Raw genomic sequence first — 17,997 nt, forward strand, 5'->3', positions numbered from 1 at the left:
AAATGCACAGAACATAAAGAATGCACAGAAACTCATGAAAAACATACACAAACATAAAGCACCCCCACAGCCCATGAAATTTTCTGCAAAGGTAAGGTAGAAAACAAAAACACCACCACTTTGGAGAGGTGCTAGACAAATACTCCCCATTTGCATCTTCAGAGCAGCGCCTTGTAATCATAGGGTTGACAAGGTTGGATTTTCTCATCCCCCACCAAATAGAGCATGACTTCAGTCCTAAAGGGCAGTTAGGTAGTGACACTTACCAGCTATGTGACCTTGGATAAGTCACTTAACCCTGTTTGCCTCATTTTCATCATCTGTAAAATCAGCTGGAGAAGAAAATGGTAACCACTCCAGTATCTTTGCCAAGACAACCCCAAAGAGTTGGACATGACTAAAAATAATTGAACAATATGAAATCAGTCCTAAAGCCACAGGGCAATCCTTTGTTGCATATTCTTCTTCCAAGAAAAAGGCCTGACTCTTCAACTCAGGAATTCTCTAGAATTCCTGGACAGAGCCTTGAATATGGACTTGTGAATTCCACTTGATATTCAATTATCTGGGCAAGTCATTAAACCTTTCTAGGGACCAGTCTCCTCATCTGTTAATACAAGAAGACTGGACTCCATGACTTCTAAGGCCCTTCCAGCTCTAAATCTATGACCTATGATTTCAAAAACTTGCACAGAAAGGCCATTTTCAGGAATTCTAATCTTTGACCCACGTCCAGAAAAAGCAAACGGTAAAATAAAAGAAGGCAGCCAAGACCTTCCTCTCAGACTCCCACAGGTAGGCATAGACTACCCACCTTGTCCTTCTTCTACAATCACCACTTATTGCTGCCATGAGGGTGAGGGTGAGGTGGGGAAGAGGGAAAAGGAGAAAACCTCTCACATTCATATGTGTGTTTGTATGTGTGTGTGTATAATACATATGTGTGTGTATATATGTGTGTGTGTGTATGTATGTATGTATATATGTATTTGTTCAGTTGTTTTCAGTTATGTCCAAATCTTCATGACTCCATTTGGAGTACATGTATGTATGTATGTATATATGTGTGTGTATATGTGTAAATACACACATGTATCTAATTATATGTGTTATATATAATCAGCTAGGTGGCACATGTGTGTATGTGTATATATTTTATATGTATGTATATCACAAAATTGGTCAGGGGCTTCCCAATCAACCACTTTTACATACACATAAAGCAACTGAGGTCCAGAGAGGTTACATGATGTAATCAGTAACAGCAGCATGCAGATCTGATGACTCCAAGATCATTACACCTTTCCATTGTACCACATTTTGGTATGAGGGATTCGATTTGTTTGTTTTGGAGGGGTAGTTTACAAGTGAAAAAAAAGTAAAGCAGGAGAAGTGATTTGGTGTGGAACTTGGAAACAGTGTGTAGAGAGTGACTGAATGCAAAAGAGTATGTGTGCATGGTCGAAGAAAGAAAGGCTACATCTTAGACCCTAGCCCCATTGTACCAGCACAAGGAGGAACTCTCTGAGGCTTCTAATCAGATTTGGTCTCATAGTACTTGTCTTAATCTGGCTGTGGTCATAGGCTGTTAGCAGAAGGAAGTGCCTAGAGAAATGCAAGGATGACTGAACGGCAAGTTTACAACAATAATACTAGAATTACCATTTTCTTGTAGTAATTGCCATTTACTTCTGTAAGGATAATAGAGGTTGAGTTTTTGTTGGGGTGGGGAGGGGCATTGTTTGGGGGTTTGCTTGTTTGTTCTGCCTCAGAGTGAAAACATCTGTCTTTGGACAAGTTGCTTAACCCTTCACTTCCCCAGGCAGCGCTTTAAGAGCCTAAGCTGCAGAATTTAGATAGATTAGTATTTGTAGAGGGAGTTTTCATTAAAAGTTCCCTGAACTGATGAAATCATAAGTCCTCTTAAAAAAAAAAGAAAGAAAGAAAGAAAGGAGAAAATATTCAGGTCCTGAAATGGAGGTGATCTCATCCATGTGGGGGTTCCCGCCACTGACGCAGATTTCGAATCATCCATGCTTGCGCATTCTGTGAGACTCTTTTCTGTGCCACAGAGGGTCCACCCAACGTGCTGAGGGTGTCCTCACTTTCTCCTGACATCACCAGGATACAAGGTGTCCACTAAGGCTGTCCACCTGTTACCCTTACACTTGTCACATGATCAGTTCTTAAAAGTTCCTTAATTTGTTTGCAAGTTACACCTTACTCACACCAAACATGCCCCTCTTTCCATTGCCTTATGAGTGATACTCATTTTTAACTCAATGGAGAATGCTATTTTCCATGACTCACAGCCATACAACATAGGAAGAATAATGTTGTTAGAGGCAGGCCTGATGCTAGCGCTCTCAGTTTAGGTTCAATTCTGGGATGAATTAAGGCACTCATAAATCATTGAACAATTAACAAAAAGGGAGTTTATTTTGGCCTACCAACAAGGATATGTAACACGGATAAAGTGGTGCTTATCTTCACTGCCTCCCTTACTTCCTTATAGAAACTACTCTGGAGAGCTAGTCATTAGGACAAGTCATGGTGACACGCATGCTCTCTGCCACCCACCAAATCTGAGAGGCCTGGACTTCATGTGGCTGGGATTTTTTATACCCTTGGGTGACCAAAAAGCTAAATCAGGGAAGCTGGGCCAATCAGGTTCTGGGGACAGCTTTGTTTCACTTATGGAAAACTTATCCCTGCAGGAAGGAAGGCAGAGGGGCCTGGGCCTACCTCATGTTGGGGGTAGGAAGAAAGAACATTCATCAGGGAAATAGGAGCCAATCAAGTCATAGGAGAGCTTTGTCTTCTTTTAGGGAAAACTAATCCCTGTTGCTGAAGGGAAGGAGGGGTGGGCTCAATTCATGATGTAGGGAAATGTTGGTAGATATTAGTCTTATCACAATAGGTATTAAAAAGTTGGGGGTTATTAAAAGAGTTTTATAATTTCCCCAGTATGATCCAGCTCACTTCCTCCTGTTAGATTCTAGACCCATTCTGTGTTCATTTGCACCATCTATCCATATACTGATGGATGAGTTTTTTAGGCTGTCATAAAGTGGACAATAGGCATAATTCATCCAGTCAAACTTTTCCAGTATAGATGATTAGATTGTGCTTCTGACTTTCTGGATTTCAACACCACGCCTCAGCTGCAGTCTTACCTTGGAATCTCCTTCAGAACTTGGGACCTTGTCACCCTGGAACATCAAAACTCCTCTGCAGCTTTCTCACCCTGGAAAAATCCCTCCACCATGCTGGCGCTTCCATTTTGAGGAGGGGCTTAGGCCAGATAACAATTCCCCTACTTGGCATACTTCTGACTTTCTGGAGTCCCACAGCACGTCCTTGAATGGCTATCTTCTCCCCACCTAACCCCTTTTAGCTCTCTTGTGAGTGGTCTTGTACTATGAGAATATAAACTCTTTCAAGGGCAGGGATTGTGTTTCTTTTTCTTTGCATTTGAGTCTTCAGTGCTTACCACTTGCTTGTTGGGCAGCTAAGGGTGCAGTGGATAGAGCGCTGCCTGAAGTCAAGAAGACCTGAATTCAAATCCAGCCTCTGACACTAGCTGTGTGACCCTAGGCAAGTTGCTTAACCTTGTTTGCCTCCATTTCCTCATCTGTAAAATGAGCTGGAGAAGGAAACACAAACCACTCTAGCATCTTTGCCAAGAACAACTCTAAAAAGTAGTTGCAGAGTCGGAAACAATTAAACAAAAACAACTTGCTTGTTGCCTTGCCTTGAGTAGCAGTAGATCTAGTCCAAGAGGTTCTATAATATTCTGGGGCTTGTTGCTACCAGCATGATGTCAGTTACAAACAAGAACACATGGAGGACTTCATCATCCATGGGAAATTCCTCTTCAACTTGGGTTCTGCTGTATCTCTTTCACAATAGTAATGAACAACTTTGGCAAATGCATGTCTCCCTGTTTTATGCCTTGCCTGATGATTATAATTTGGAGATTACTGAACAAGGTTATCTCCACTGTAATATCTTTAAGAAAGTTTGGATAATCTTGATGTATAGAGTGGAGAAATCTTGTTGGAAGACAGCCTTTAAGGAAGCATTCTGCTGTACCAAATAAAAACTTTTTTATAATGAAAAAAGTAGACTGTATAATTGGGTCGTGGTAAAATGTGGTCTGCTATAGAATATCTCTTACAAAAACCTGCCTGTTCCATACTCATGCCCTTATCAAAGATGCCTCAACTGGGTATACAGATGACTTATATAAAAATTGTTCATATAGAAAGAAGGCACATAGGTTGGTAGTTGCTGGTATTTTCTTTGTCAAATTCCCCCCCCTGTATTAATAAAATCTGTGATGGTTTACTTTCTTTCAAATACCTTCTGAATCAATCCCTCAATGCCTTCACAATTGTGGTTTCTCCAGCACAGATCTACTCTGTGTATATTTCATCCCATTTAGCTATTTTGACATTTTTGTTTTCTTTAGTGCTGCTTCTCTATGTTCTATAAAAATATCTAGGCCCATGATGATCTAGGCCAATGTAGTGGCTCTACTGTACTCGATGGTTAAAAAAAAAGTTCATTATAAAAATATTTCAGATCTTTTCCATTTTTCTTCTGTTGTCCTTCCATGCCTTCAGGATGACTTTGCTTAGATTCTATGAGGAACCTGATGTGATCTTCCAAAGTAAATTAACATACACTTTTATACTTGGTGACTTCAGTGAACAGGTTAGTCAGGACTTACCAGGTTCAGTACCTATTATTTCTTTTCATCAAGAAACTTTTCAAATTAGAGGCATGAGCCTTCTATCTAGTCTGGCCTCTCTCATCCCTTATTTGTGACCCTTGTTTTCCAATATATATCTCACCATTGTGATCTAGTTCTACCTGTTCACTTGAGTCTCAGCCTTTGAAATCCAAAGGTCATCTACAAGCCATGATGAGGCATCAGAGCAGGACTTCATGGACAAGAGAGGAAATAGTGAGGTCTGAAAGATAAATTGAAAGTATATAGACTGGGGAACGAAAAGGGAAGAAACTTAATTCTGACTGATCTTTAATTTTACGGTAACAACATTCAACTACAATGACCCTTAGTCCTAGCATTTTTCATGCCAGCAATATTCCCAGCCCTCATCTCATCGATTCATCCCACAATGCTGCTCTTCAATCCTGAACCCCCGCCCTTCATATTTCCTGTGACATATATTTCTAAGGTAGCTTGACTGAAGTTTTCTTTTGAACCCTTGATAATTTTCTTTAGTCTGGTATTTACTGTGTGACCTAGAACAAATCAGTCACTTCATTGCTCTATAAAATGAGAGATTTGGAACAGATGATTTCCAAGGTCCTTTCCAGCTCTAGTATCCATGATTCTACGATCCTTTGCGTGCAAACTACTACCACAAAGAATTTGCTTGTGACTTTGAGTAACCTATTTTTTTTTAAGCTAGCCTAAGAGACTCAAATGAACAGCAAAAAATCCCCTTGGAAAATCCCAACAGGGTTGGAAGTGGCTAATTTCAGTTCTGCAGAAAACCAGGGAGGATGTAAGGCAAAGCCCTCAAAAGAAAAGAAGAGGGTAGGATAGCGAAAACTGCAGAGACCAAGAAGATAGTGGGGTCCTGGGCACCCGACTTCACTCTCCACCTATGCTTCCCCAAGTCTCCATCACCCTTGAGTTTCTTCTTCCAGCGATGGGAATAAATAGCAGCAGTTTGGATCTAGGAAAATCTGTTTAAACTGCAGGTGGAGAAACCCTTGTAGCAGGGAGTGGGGAGCTAGAAAAGATTGTCAACAGGGAGGCAATATCCCTGGTCTTAGGCAGAATAGGAGGCTTTAGAATGGGAAGGGACTTTAGTGATCATTGAACCCAACCCTCTTATTTTACAGACAACAAAGCCACCGCCTATAGAGATAAAGTGACTGGTCCAAGATGATAGATAAATAGGAGAGCTGGGATTTGACTCCAAAGCAATGTTCTTTCCACAGTCTCCCAAAAATTCAGAATGTATCATTCTATCATGAGTAGGTTCTAGATTTCTGCCAGTATAATATTTAACACACTAAAAGTTAAACAAACTTTTATGGATTAGCGGGTGAAACTATGCACCATTTATAAAATAACATGTGGTGAATAGTGGTGAATTTTTTATTTCCAAGTAACTAATTTGTAAACTTTTGAAACACAACCCATTTCTAATATGGTACTGCTGTGTTTGTGCTCTATAAGCAAAGCAGAATTGTGGTAGCTCAAAAGAAACATGAACATAAATTTGGAGGCATCTCCCCCCCAAATGATCAAACAGACCATTTGTGGCTATTTTGTACTAGAGCCTTCCAAGATCATCTTGGTATGATCACCCACAGCCAGATACACTGCACATTGACCCTGACATTGTGATGTATTTTGGTCTTCTTCAAGCACAAAGGACAAACAATAACAATTGCTGCATTTGACTTCTTGGTAGGATGTCCTTCACGATTTATTAATATTTTAGGCATATTAAAATGCCTTAATTCCTAGATTGTTGTTGTTTGTCGTTTCTGAAGAGAACCAATGACATCATAGGGTGATGTCTTGACTTGCACATGAATTGGATTTAAGTGAGGCAGAGTTGCACAAAGTTGTCAGTCTCACTCCCTCTTTTGATCATCTAAGTCCAGTAGCAAGACAAAAGTCAGGATATTGGCGATGGCCTGGGAAACAGCAGATGACCCTGGTGTCTTCCATGTCTGATCAAGCTATAAGTGCCCCACAATGCCTGCTTCAGCTACCTTTATGGCCATGGGAGGAAATTGTTCTTAACCACTCATTTTGCTGGGGGATGTCTTCACATCTTGGGGTAGACATCCCTCTAACTCACTAACAGGTTTGAGGCTTGTAGGTTACTCTCACCCTGGTTTAGGCCATATACTGAGATGGTTTAACTTGGGTATGGTGGCCACTGTGCATGCTACAGCTTCTTAGAGTCACAGGTAACAGTTGAGTGAAAGGTGGACACCAAAGGTGAATGAGCAGCCCTTAAAAGAACTCAGCAAGCCCTCACACCAGAGGTGCTAGTCTGCCCTGAACACCCCATACACCAGAGTCACATAGCTAGCAAAGGATCTGAGGCCAGAAACCTGGGAGGTCTTGTATGTGGTGATGCAGAGTGGAGTGAACAGAACCAGAACAATTTATTTTATGACAACAATAAGGTCTTTTTGACTCCAGGTCCAGGTGGCACAGTAGATAGAGAACTAGGCCTCTCTGTTCTATTCCTGGGAGTCAGGAAGACTCATATTTCTGAGTTCAAATCCAGCCTCAGACACTTCCTAGCTGTGTGACCTTGGGCAAATCACTTAACCCTGTTTGCCTCAGTTTCCTCATCTGTAAAATGAGCTGGAAAAGGAAATGGGAAAAGGGATATTTAGATTTCTTCTCTAATCTTTGTAGTAAACATAATAGAAAACCACTAGGACATTTTCAGTAAAACGTCCTCAGGTGCCACTTACGTTGTAGTGAGACATATGTAGAATATTAGTCTACTTCATTAAGACTTTTTAAAATTATGCTAATTTTTTAAAAAATGAAACTGAAACTCTTCTTTAGTGAATCTTTCTGAATACCTTCCTGATATTCTTCAGGGTAAAAAAAAAATTCTTACAAATACAACTTATGCATAAAACAAGTTCCCTCCCTGCCCCCCAAGCAGTTTGTGTATCAAATAGTTATTCCTGTCAGTACTGCTATAAAGTTTGTAATGTTTTAAAACGTTATCATGGCACACTGAACAGTTATAAAAAGTACTCATATTTCTAGCTCTTTGCTATGGCACTAACCTTTTTTCTCTTCTGAGTCAATCTCCATTATAGTCTCATTTCTTTTGGTAGAAATTGCTTCAATCTGTTTCATTTTTGAGCCAAATCTCTCAGCTTGTCTTTTGATATCCATTGTATTTGTGGGAAGTAAAGTAGAAATTCCCACAGATACAATGTGGGAACTAAAGTAGAAATTGCACTGTATTGTATTTTATCATAAAAGTTTTGCAGAATGGAATTGTGCACTAAAATTTTTTAGATGTACATAATCGCTATTCAGAGATAGAAATGTCTGAAGTTAGCCATAGTGGTTTTGAACAACTATATGCATTTCATTATACATTACAATGAGCTATTGTGAGTTTTTCATTGGATCTCAATGGTTGGTCATTTACATTTTTCTCCTTTCATTTTCCCCCCTTTATCTGTTTCAAGAAGAAAAACTCACTAATAGAAATAATTCCTTTCTCATTAAGTCTTTCATATGCCTATAAAGATTCTATTTGGAATATTTTCAAAATTTCTTAGGAATGCAATGCCTACTCTTTAGGCCTATAATCAACAGAGGTTCCTAAATTAAGGATTATTTTTAAATGGTATTTTATCTAAATATTTTCTGAACTAGAGGATTGTCTTAAACTGTGTGATGCTTTCCTATCTTATATTTGTGCCTCATACACTAAAATTGTTGCTTTATGGAATTCTTTATTTGGTTTTAATTATTTTCATAATGTCCTCTTATGGGAGAAGATAAACCAAAAAATCACACAAGAGTACAGGCATGAGTGAGTCCGTACTCTGAATCTTTGAAGCAAATCTACAGATATCCAAATAAATGATATCAATGATCTATGCGTATTTCTGTTCTTACAACAGCACAAAGGGGTATTATTGTTATGGATGGGAAACAAGCCTGGGCTCTCAGCTCCTCTAAATCTGTGAATGCTTGCTTGTCATCTTGCAAGTCTAAAATTTGTTAGAATCTGTGTGTTTATAAACTAAATATAAACTAACAAAATGTTACTATTTTTTAAGAATAATTAAGGATAGTTTCATATTTATGATTAAATACAAATAAAGCAAAGTCATGGCCTAAGTTTTAACAGGATGAGACTTAAAAATAATCTAGCTGATTAAATTTAGAATGTTCAAAAATCCTAATATATAAATATCCTCTGGGGTTACACTTTTATTTGTGAGTCAGATAAAATTTTATTCAGTAACACAATTATCTCCCTTACTTAAATGATATATTTTAACCGCACTTTTGCCAATTAATTTTCAATGACTGCACTAGAAAAAAAAAGTTGCTATTTCCTATACTCTTTTGTCTCTTTAAGGACCACCAACCTGGCCTTCTTTATCCACTTCTTATCCTTTCCCAGTTTTTTTTTCTTTCCCCAGGCTAGGGAGGTTAACAGCCACCTCCTATTTCATTAAACCCTCGGAAAACAACCACTTGAATCCAAAAATTTATGAGAATTTAAAAAAAGAAATGCTTTAGACTCAATTTTATAGATGGTACAGTACTCTGGAATCTAAAAACTGCCATTTGTTAAGACTGGTCTAGTACTGAGTTCCTGACTCTACTTAGAATAGAACTTTGTATCTAGGTTATAGAGGAGCAAGGGAGTAAAAAGTAATAGGAAAAATAATTTACTTTTTAATGGATCACCTCACCAAAAACAAGAAATGGTTGCCAGTCTTTATTTTCTGCTATTTCTATTCATACTTCCATTTACTTTTAACATAGAACCACATATCTAAAGAGGTAGTAAGTTTAACAGGAAGTTATAAAGGTCATTTTAAGCCCACTTTTAAGGTGTGGTGATGTTTATCATACCAGCACTGGGGCAAAATAACAAAAAACCTAAAGTGCCATTGTAAAATTGGAATGAAAAAAGAAAAAAAAGTTTTAAAAATAAGTGTCTTTAAATAACATCATCCTAGAGCGTGAGCTTCCTTCCACCTTCCAAATTAGATTTTAAGCTTCTACCCAAATCTGGAAGAGACTTGCTTCACAAAATAAAGAGGAAACCACAGGTTCCCTTTGAACAACGAGAGGTAATCTCTTCCTAACTGCGCTCTCTAAACTTGGCATTCTTTTCTCTTTGGGACTGCAACCCGGGACAAGGAAGTCTGGGCTACACTGGTAAGGAACTCCTCCCCACCTCCCAACTCTCAGTGGTCTTTCCTCCCACATGTTCCTTTTGGAGAGACTTTTGGGGGAGGTAAAGCATCCCTACCGCAGGGTGCTGAGACAGCCGGCAGCAACGGAAACCACTAGCTGCACTGCGTTTGAGTCAAGTGATCAAAAAAAAAAAGACTAAACTGGCAGCTCCCCTCAGTAGACGATGAACTGAATTTGCAGCAGTAGCTACTCAATCTTCAGTTATCCGAATGAACCTCAAATCTGTTGTTGCTGATAAAGAGGCTTCCTAAACCACAGAACTCCCAACCCCGCCCTCCCCCCCCACCCCCAACTAATCCACTCCGCGAGAAGAGCCACAGAGTAAAAGGGGGAGTCGGGACCTCGACGGACCCCGGACCCGCCGCTGTTTCGGTTCCCAGGGTGACTAGTGCCACCAGGTCTGGACAAGTTTCTCGGTGGCGGCGGGTGGAAGGGGAGAGCCACCCCCGCTGGCAGCCCAAGGCGGGGGTGGAGAAAGAGAAGGGCGGCGGCGACTGAGGCGGCCGTGGCGGAGGAGGAGGAGGAAGAGGAGGCACGTAACCACCGGTGGAGGTTCCCGGCGCGGATCTCCCTTCCCTACCCAGGCCCCCTCCTCATTTCTCACCTGGGCTACTCAGGTAAGGGTTAGGGCGGGGCAGGTGCTGGCGCGCAGGCGCAGCACGGGAGAGAGAGAGGGGGCGGGGAGGGTGCTCGCTCCTGCCGACGTTGCAGGCTGGAGCTCACCTGGGAGCCGCCCGGAAGAAGCGGAGCCCCGACCCGGCCTCTCCTGGCAACGCGGCCGGCCGGGAGGGAAGGGAGAAGGAAGAGGAGGAGGAACCGGCGCTCGGTCTGGAGCGGTAACAGTAGCAACCGAAGCCGCGGCGGCTGCCGCCGCCACCTGCACCTGGCACCTGAACCGCGTCCAGCGCACCTCACCGCTGCCTCTTCCAAGCTGCCCGCCCAGGTGAGCCAGCTGGGACTGCGCGGCGGGAGAGGGGGAGGAAGGCGAGCCGGGGGCTGGGGAGGAAGCTCGGCGGGCAGCAGCCCCCAGGATCCCCTGAAGTGCTGAGAGAAGCGGTGGGTAGTGGGCAGGAGGTCGTGCCCGGAGGCCCATTGGGGTCGGGGTCAGGGTCAGCTCTCGTCCGGGCCTTTTTTTCTTGCATTCCCTCCTCACCCCTGGATAAGGAGAAGGGGAAAGTGGCTGAATGATGACCGAGGTCCTCCGCACCCCCCACCCCCACCCCTTCACTCTCTGTGCCTGCCTCCAACTGACTCCTTCAGACTGTCCTACTCCGAGGGCGAGCGTCGGGGTCAGGCGCAACTTTAGAAGTTTTGAACCGTTCGGCCAAACCCTCAGACCTTTAAGGAGACCCACACACCCACACGTACACTGGTCCTCTAGTAGAAAGGCTTTGGGGTCAGGCTTTTTCTTCATGAGAGGGAGTGCAAGAGTTAGGTAGTGCCTTCCACCTAGAGAACAGGTGGGTCGTCTCCCACCTCAGTTTTTCCTATGTCCGAGTTCTTTAGTGCCTATGAAGGGATAGCTTGACTGTGCAGCTTTCCAAACTAGACCCCAGACAACTCGTGGGCATGAAATCTTGGCCACTCTGAGCGTTTAAGTGGTTTCTTGAGTGATTTGGAAGGACCTTTGCGGTCTGGATGCTAACAGTCCACCTCTCATCCCCACACTACTCTTCTGGGTGGGCTTCCCAAACTAAAACTGCACGCACTCTCCAGTTTTATCGGGAAGAGTTATTTTCTTCTTGGCAGGAGGAAGGAAATCCAACTGCCACGCACTAACCACACACCATCTCATTAAAGAACCTGTTGACTTAAGGGCTGTGCGTATTGTTGCTCTTGTTTGCATGTGATATTCTCATGACTCAAAAGTTCAGAAAAACTTCTCCAGGATACTGCCACGTCTGATGCTGGGTGTGCCGTGCCCAAATACCTCCCCCACCCTAAAACTCCCGAGTGCGGATCCCTAAGATTTCAGGGTGAAGCTGTGATACTTCACTTAATTAACAATGGCTATGGCTGCTGTTGTTAAGTTCATTGATTTCTACAGAAAATTCGTTTCCGTTTTCAACATCCTATGGAGTTGCCAAATCTTATGGTCTTTAGATGATCTTTTCAAAGTAACAAGTTTATAAAATTTGTAAAGCATAACTGAAGGAGTACACTTACCTTAAGGCCCAAATAAATGTAAATTTTTTTTGAAAATCACTGCCATTTATACTGGAGAAAATGCCTAATTCTAAGAAGCCTATCTGAGTGTTAATTCTTCGATATGTTGGGATTTGACTTGAGGCTTTTTTTTAAAGGCATTCAGTAATTGAACTTCTAGTTTTTGCTGTAGCAGTAGCACTATGATATACATCTAAATAGTACCAGGATTGTCCACTTTATAGTGTGGACATCCTTAGACTATTCTATCAGTTTTGCATGGAAATTCCTAATTATGCTTTTTTTCAGTACTTTATATTGAATTTATTTCATTTTTACTAGCATTTTACTTTAAATTACACTCCTTAATGTAAAGTGCCTTGGGCCACAAATACAGTTTTAAAAGTGCAATTAAATATTTAAAAACTAACCACAGCATTATACCATGATGTAATTATGTAGAATACTCTCATCATGGTTTTCCTACTTTACTCAAATAAACCACTCTTCTGGTCCCTTAAATTTCTCTCATTAGCTGTTCAGAAAGGAATTTTTTAAAAAGTAAGAATTTTCATTGGGTTAAAATCAAAATCTTATTGCCCCTGGGAATTGAACCAGGTGTTGTTGTGCTGTCTCTACTCTTATGTATAGGAGAAATGTAATAAGTCTTTATTAGCTAGGGTATGAGTGAGTTAGTGAGAATAACACCTGTGCCTCCTTTCATCCATCTGGAAGATGGCACTAATACTACTTACTTTCCATTGATTACAATAATTGGGCCTTAAAAAACTTACATGGTTTTATAGAATTTAGAGCTAGACAAAGACTTAAAAGACCATCTAGTCCTGCTCATTTTTCAAATGAAAATGCTGTAAGCCAGAGAAAGTTCATCGACTTACCCAAAGGCACAGAAACTAGGAAGGGGTAGAACAAGGACTAGAACCAAGTTCTCTAGATTCCTGCCCTCCCACTCTTTCCATTATACTTTACTGACATCTTACTATAAATATAAATATGTATGAAGTAGCCATTTTGTGTCCTATCTACCTGTATTTTTACTTCTCTCAAAGTATTTAACTCATATGGAATATTTTGGTTTATTATTTTGCTTTGTAGACTTTTCTTCACACTAGCATCTTTTGCTGTTATTCAGTCATTTCTGTTGTGTCCATCTCTGTGTGACTGACCTCATTTTGGGTTTTCTTGGCAAAGATACCAGAGTGGTTTGCCATTTCCTTCTTCAGCTCATTTTATGGATGAGGAAACTAAGGCAAACAGGGTTAAGTGACTTGCCCAGGGTCACATAGCTAGTAAGTGTCTCAAGTTGAATTTGAACTCGGGAAGATGAATCTTTCTGACTTCAGGCTGAGCACTCTATCTACTGCTCCAGTTAGCATCTTATTGTGAACCCTCCCCCCACCACACACATTGGTTATAGGAAATTCTCAATTAGGAAATTTACCAATGTAAGTCTGTAATTGTTCTGCAAATCATGGTTTTTGACAGTTGCCTGGGATGCCAGAGGAGATAAGTGACTTGAGAAGGCCCCATAGCTAGTATGTCAGGTGAGATTTGAATGTCTTGTTGACTTGAAGGTCATTTCTTCAGCTTTCTGTTTACTTCATCTTGCACATAGGTCTTCAACAAATGTTTGCTGAAAGAATGAATGAAATATGCTTGTGTAGGTTTAGAAATAATCACTTAACACAAAGTGTTTATGGATTATCTTTTTTATACAATTCACAGGGCCTAGATTACAATTTTTGTCTCTCTAATTCGATTTATTTTTCCATTTATCTGAATGATGCCAGCGATCCCAGAGAAACTTAATGATGCAGGCATCCTCTTCACCCTTCAACTATGAACCAGAATTCTGTTTTGGATGTCATTTTGATGAATAAGATATATTTTATTCCTTTTGAGGTTTCCCTTTTCACAGATGATTTTCATGAATCAACATCCAAGACTTAGTCTTCTCATCTTCTACCACTGTAGTTTTAATTATGCTCTGTAAAACAGCACTCCTTGATTATCCTTCCATTTGAAACACACTTTAGATTAATGGTAGAGTCAACCAGCCACTTCTGCCTTTTTTTATGGTAACCCCATTGAATTACCAGTTTCAGAATCTCTCTCTCTTTTTTTTTTTAACTTATCTACTGTGGTGGAAAACCATGAAAACAAAAATGGATTTTTTTTTCATATAAAATCATGCTAAGATTCAATGATTCTGAGGACCTAATATAATTCCTTTTTTGGAGGACTTGACTAGTTTCTTGAATTATAATTATCTCAACAGTCAGAAAGTTTTGACTTTATTTTAATTTGGTCTCATACAGGTGCCATGTAATTTAGGCAGCTGAAATTGAAAAGTACTTTTTTTCTTCTATTGAAATGGAATGCAATGTTTTGCATAAAACTTTGGGGGGGAAAGGCAGAATTCTAACCAGTTTGTATGTGTCCATTCAGCGGCAAACATCAAGTACACATTTATTTAAGTATCTACTCTTTAACACATTGCTCTAGATGCTGAGATTAGTAGGTGGTACAGTGGATAAAACACTGTACCTGAAGTCAGGTAGACAAGAGCTAAGTTAAAATCTGGTCTCAGACACTTAACTGGCTCTGTGGTCCTGGGCAAGTCACTTATCCCTTGCTGCCTTAATTTCTTCATCTCTAAAATGAGAATAATATTAGTACCTATCACCTAGGGTTATTATGAAAGTAAATGAAATAATCATTAATATTTGCAAAGTGTTTTGCAAACCTTAAAGTACTATATGAAATTAATTTTTATATCATATATATCAAAGTAGGTGCTATTATTATCCCCATGTTACAGATAAGCTGAGATAGACAGAGTTAAGTGATTTGCCCAGAATTATATACTGCTACTAAGTGTCTGAGGCCAGATTTGAACTTAAGCCTTCTTGACTTCAAGTCCAGCTATCCTCCTCCTCCTCATCATCAAAAAGACAAATCAGAGGGCCCCTAACTTCAAGGAAAGGCAGTATGGAGTAATGGGAAAGAAAAAAAGCAACCCGTTGGACTTTGGAGACAAAATAAGATAGCTGTGTGACTTTAGACAATGTTTGTTTTTAAATGATTTTTGAGTCTCAGCCTGCTTACTGGGATTGGGAGGGAGATTGCACTAGGGTTGTGAGGATCATGAATGCAAAGAACTTAACCAAATCCTATGTAAATGAGCTGCTATGAATTCATGATCCTAGAAAATGTAGACATAGCTAATCTATAAAATATAAAAAATGCAGAAGAAAAAAGAATGTTATGAGAATTCAGCAGAGGGAGGTTATCACTTCTAATTAAGGGATTCTTGGACAGATTGAAATTTGAATTGGGTATTGAAGCAGTGCCAGGTAGACTATGTGTCATATTTTGTCAGAGTTCTTTTGTGGTAGACAGAAAAATATAATGTAACTATGAATGGTTATTATTTATCAGTTAACATATTCCATTTTACTTTTTGACCATGAAATATATGAAAAAGAAATAATAGGTAAGATCCCACAGGTCATAGTGGGGATGAGGCATACTACAATTGGGAAGCATGTGTGGAGTGCCTTTTATTGAAAATACACATTGAGAAACAGACTAGTTGCTATTTTATACTCTCAGAGTCAACATGGTGTGTAGTACAGAGTACTATAGACTAAGAGAACTGGGTTTAATTCTGTCTCAAGCACTTAATACTTATGTGACTATGAGCAAACCCCTTAGAGATTCCATTTCCTTATCTGCAAAGTAGGGGTACTAATACTTTTAGACCTGGCAGGATTGCTGAGGAAGTGTTATATACATGTGAGTAGTTGTTTATATTCAGCTTTTACTAAAGTACTTTGTAAATATTAAAGTGAGTTGTATATGTGGCTATGCTTCAGGGAACTTGAAATGAGCCGTAATGTACCTGAAAAAGAATAACAAGTCATTTTGTTTTGAAATTCTATTGCATTTTATTTTCTCAAATAGGCTTATTTAGCAGCATTGAACATTTTGTGAGGGTGAGAAAACTCCTTCAATTTTATTTGTCCAAAGTTGCCTCGGCATAGGAAAGATAGGGCAAGGTGTGTGAAGACTTTGCTTCTGAAAATGATACCACCATGTAAAAGATTTGCCTTTGTAGCTGTAGGCACTAGTTTTAAGTCTAGCTTCTATCTCCAGTTCTTGGTTTGCAGGTATATTAGAAAAGGCATTTATTTTATAGAAATACCTGGCAGCCTTGAAAGGAGTTCCTCTCCTACATATCTAGGGCAAACAACTATCTGGAGCACAGACAAAATAACATTTGTATTACCACTATATAACTTCTTGAAAGAGGACCACCAGGTTTACTACTTCACCCCAATTCCCCCCTCCCAAAGTAATAGGCTAGGAAATTTTTGTTTTTAAAATCCAACACATACATGTAGATTGAGTAGCAGAACTATATTTTATATTTTCTGACTTGGTAAATCTATCCGTTTTCCCCATCTTCCACTATCACTAATGTGGTAATGACTCCTAAATTTATAACTCTAGACCCAAACTTTCCCAGATTTCCAACCAGTATTTTCATAATTTGGCAGATGTAATTAATTGTTATAAAAATAGCTGACATAGCTATTGCTTTAAGGCTTGCAAGGAAACTTTATATACAAGATCTCATTTGTTCATCACAACAATCCTAAGGTAGATACTACATTTATTATCATTTCCATCTCATTGATAAGGAAACAGGCACTGAAGGGACAGTGACCTTAATTGATTTGCTTGTGGTCAGAGAAGAGCAAAGTAGGCATTGGAAGTAGGATTTTAATCCTGGTCTTTCCTGTTTCCAAGTCCATAACTCTTTCTGTCATGCCATGCAGCCTCATTGCCGCTTGGAAATCATACTGCAACCATAAGTTCAACGTGTTCAAAACAAAACTTAACCTTTTCCCCTCAGAAAACTTCTCATCCTTCTAATTCTCTTTCTGCTAATGGCAGTTACCAAGGACTAGAAGGAATGGAGTTTAAGAGTATCTCAAAGGATCAAGCTGGGTCAATTGAGGCAATATTTTTTTTAATCCATATGGAAAAGACAATAGAGATAGGATGAGAACTTATTTCAGAGTAAAATTATAATAAATTATTTTGTGTCTATACCTGGTTTTGACATACCTAGTTCTTTTAGTGTGAGGTTAGAAACCTCAGTCATCTTGGATCCATCTCCTATCCCATATCCAGTCAATAATGTAGCAGCGTTTGTGCCCTTTCCATTTCCAGCTCTACTTTAGTTCAGGTCCTCGCTGTCTCTTAGACTTTTACTCCTAAATCTTCCTTGCTTCTAGTCTATTTAGTGTCCAGTCCATCCCATGTACTTTGCTGTTACTCTTCCTAATGTGTAGCTGTGATCACACTGCCCCTCTCCTCAGAAGTCTTGAATGGCTGTATTGTCTGAAGAATAAAGTATACATTTCTTTAGTTAACATTCATGTCCCTTTAAAATCTGGTCCACTTTTGGGGTCTTAATTCAGAGTATTCCTCCGCATGTACTTTATGTCTATCACACTGGACTTCTCACTTTTGTATAGATTCCAAGTTTCCCTGCCTTAATTGTTGTTCAGTCCTTTCAGTGGTGTCTAGCCTGCTTTGGGGTTTTCTTGGCAAAGATACTAGAGTGGTTTGCCATTTCCTTCTCCAGTTTATTTTAAAGATGAAGATGAGGCAGACCAGGTTAAATGACGTGCCCAAGGCCACACAGGTAATAAATATCTGAGGCCACATTCGAACTCAGGAAGATGAGTTCCTGATTCCAGATTTTCTGCACTCTATCCACTGTGCCACCAGCTGTCCCTTCCCCGCCTTAATGCCCTTGTTTATCTCTTAAT

At 40.0% G+C, this 17,997-nt stretch overlaps 1 protein-coding gene across 3 annotated transcripts in view; it reads left to right on the top strand.

The window, feature by feature from the left end:
- The first annotated feature begins 9,809 nt into the window (after positions 1-9,809).
- GALNT3 (polypeptide N-acetylgalactosaminyltransferase 3) overlaps positions 9,810-17,997 on the top strand; it is a 61,220-nt gene continuing 53,032 nt past the window's right edge. For 2 of the 3 annotated variants that reach the window (XM_020990874.2, XM_020990873.2), the window contains exon 1: positions 10,621-10,928. The gene's annotated coding sequence lies outside the window, so the exon portion shown is untranslated. The other variant, XM_020990875.2, reaches the window with a different exon arrangement.

This window comes from Phascolarctos cinereus, unplaced genomic scaffold (assembly GCF_003287225.1).
Source record: "Phascolarctos cinereus isolate Bilbo 61053 unplaced genomic scaffold, phaCin_HiC Scaffold_726;HRSCAF=1367, whole genome shotgun sequence".
In the NCBI taxonomy this organism is placed as follows: Eukaryota; Metazoa; Chordata; class Mammalia; order Diprotodontia; family Phascolarctidae; genus Phascolarctos; species Phascolarctos cinereus.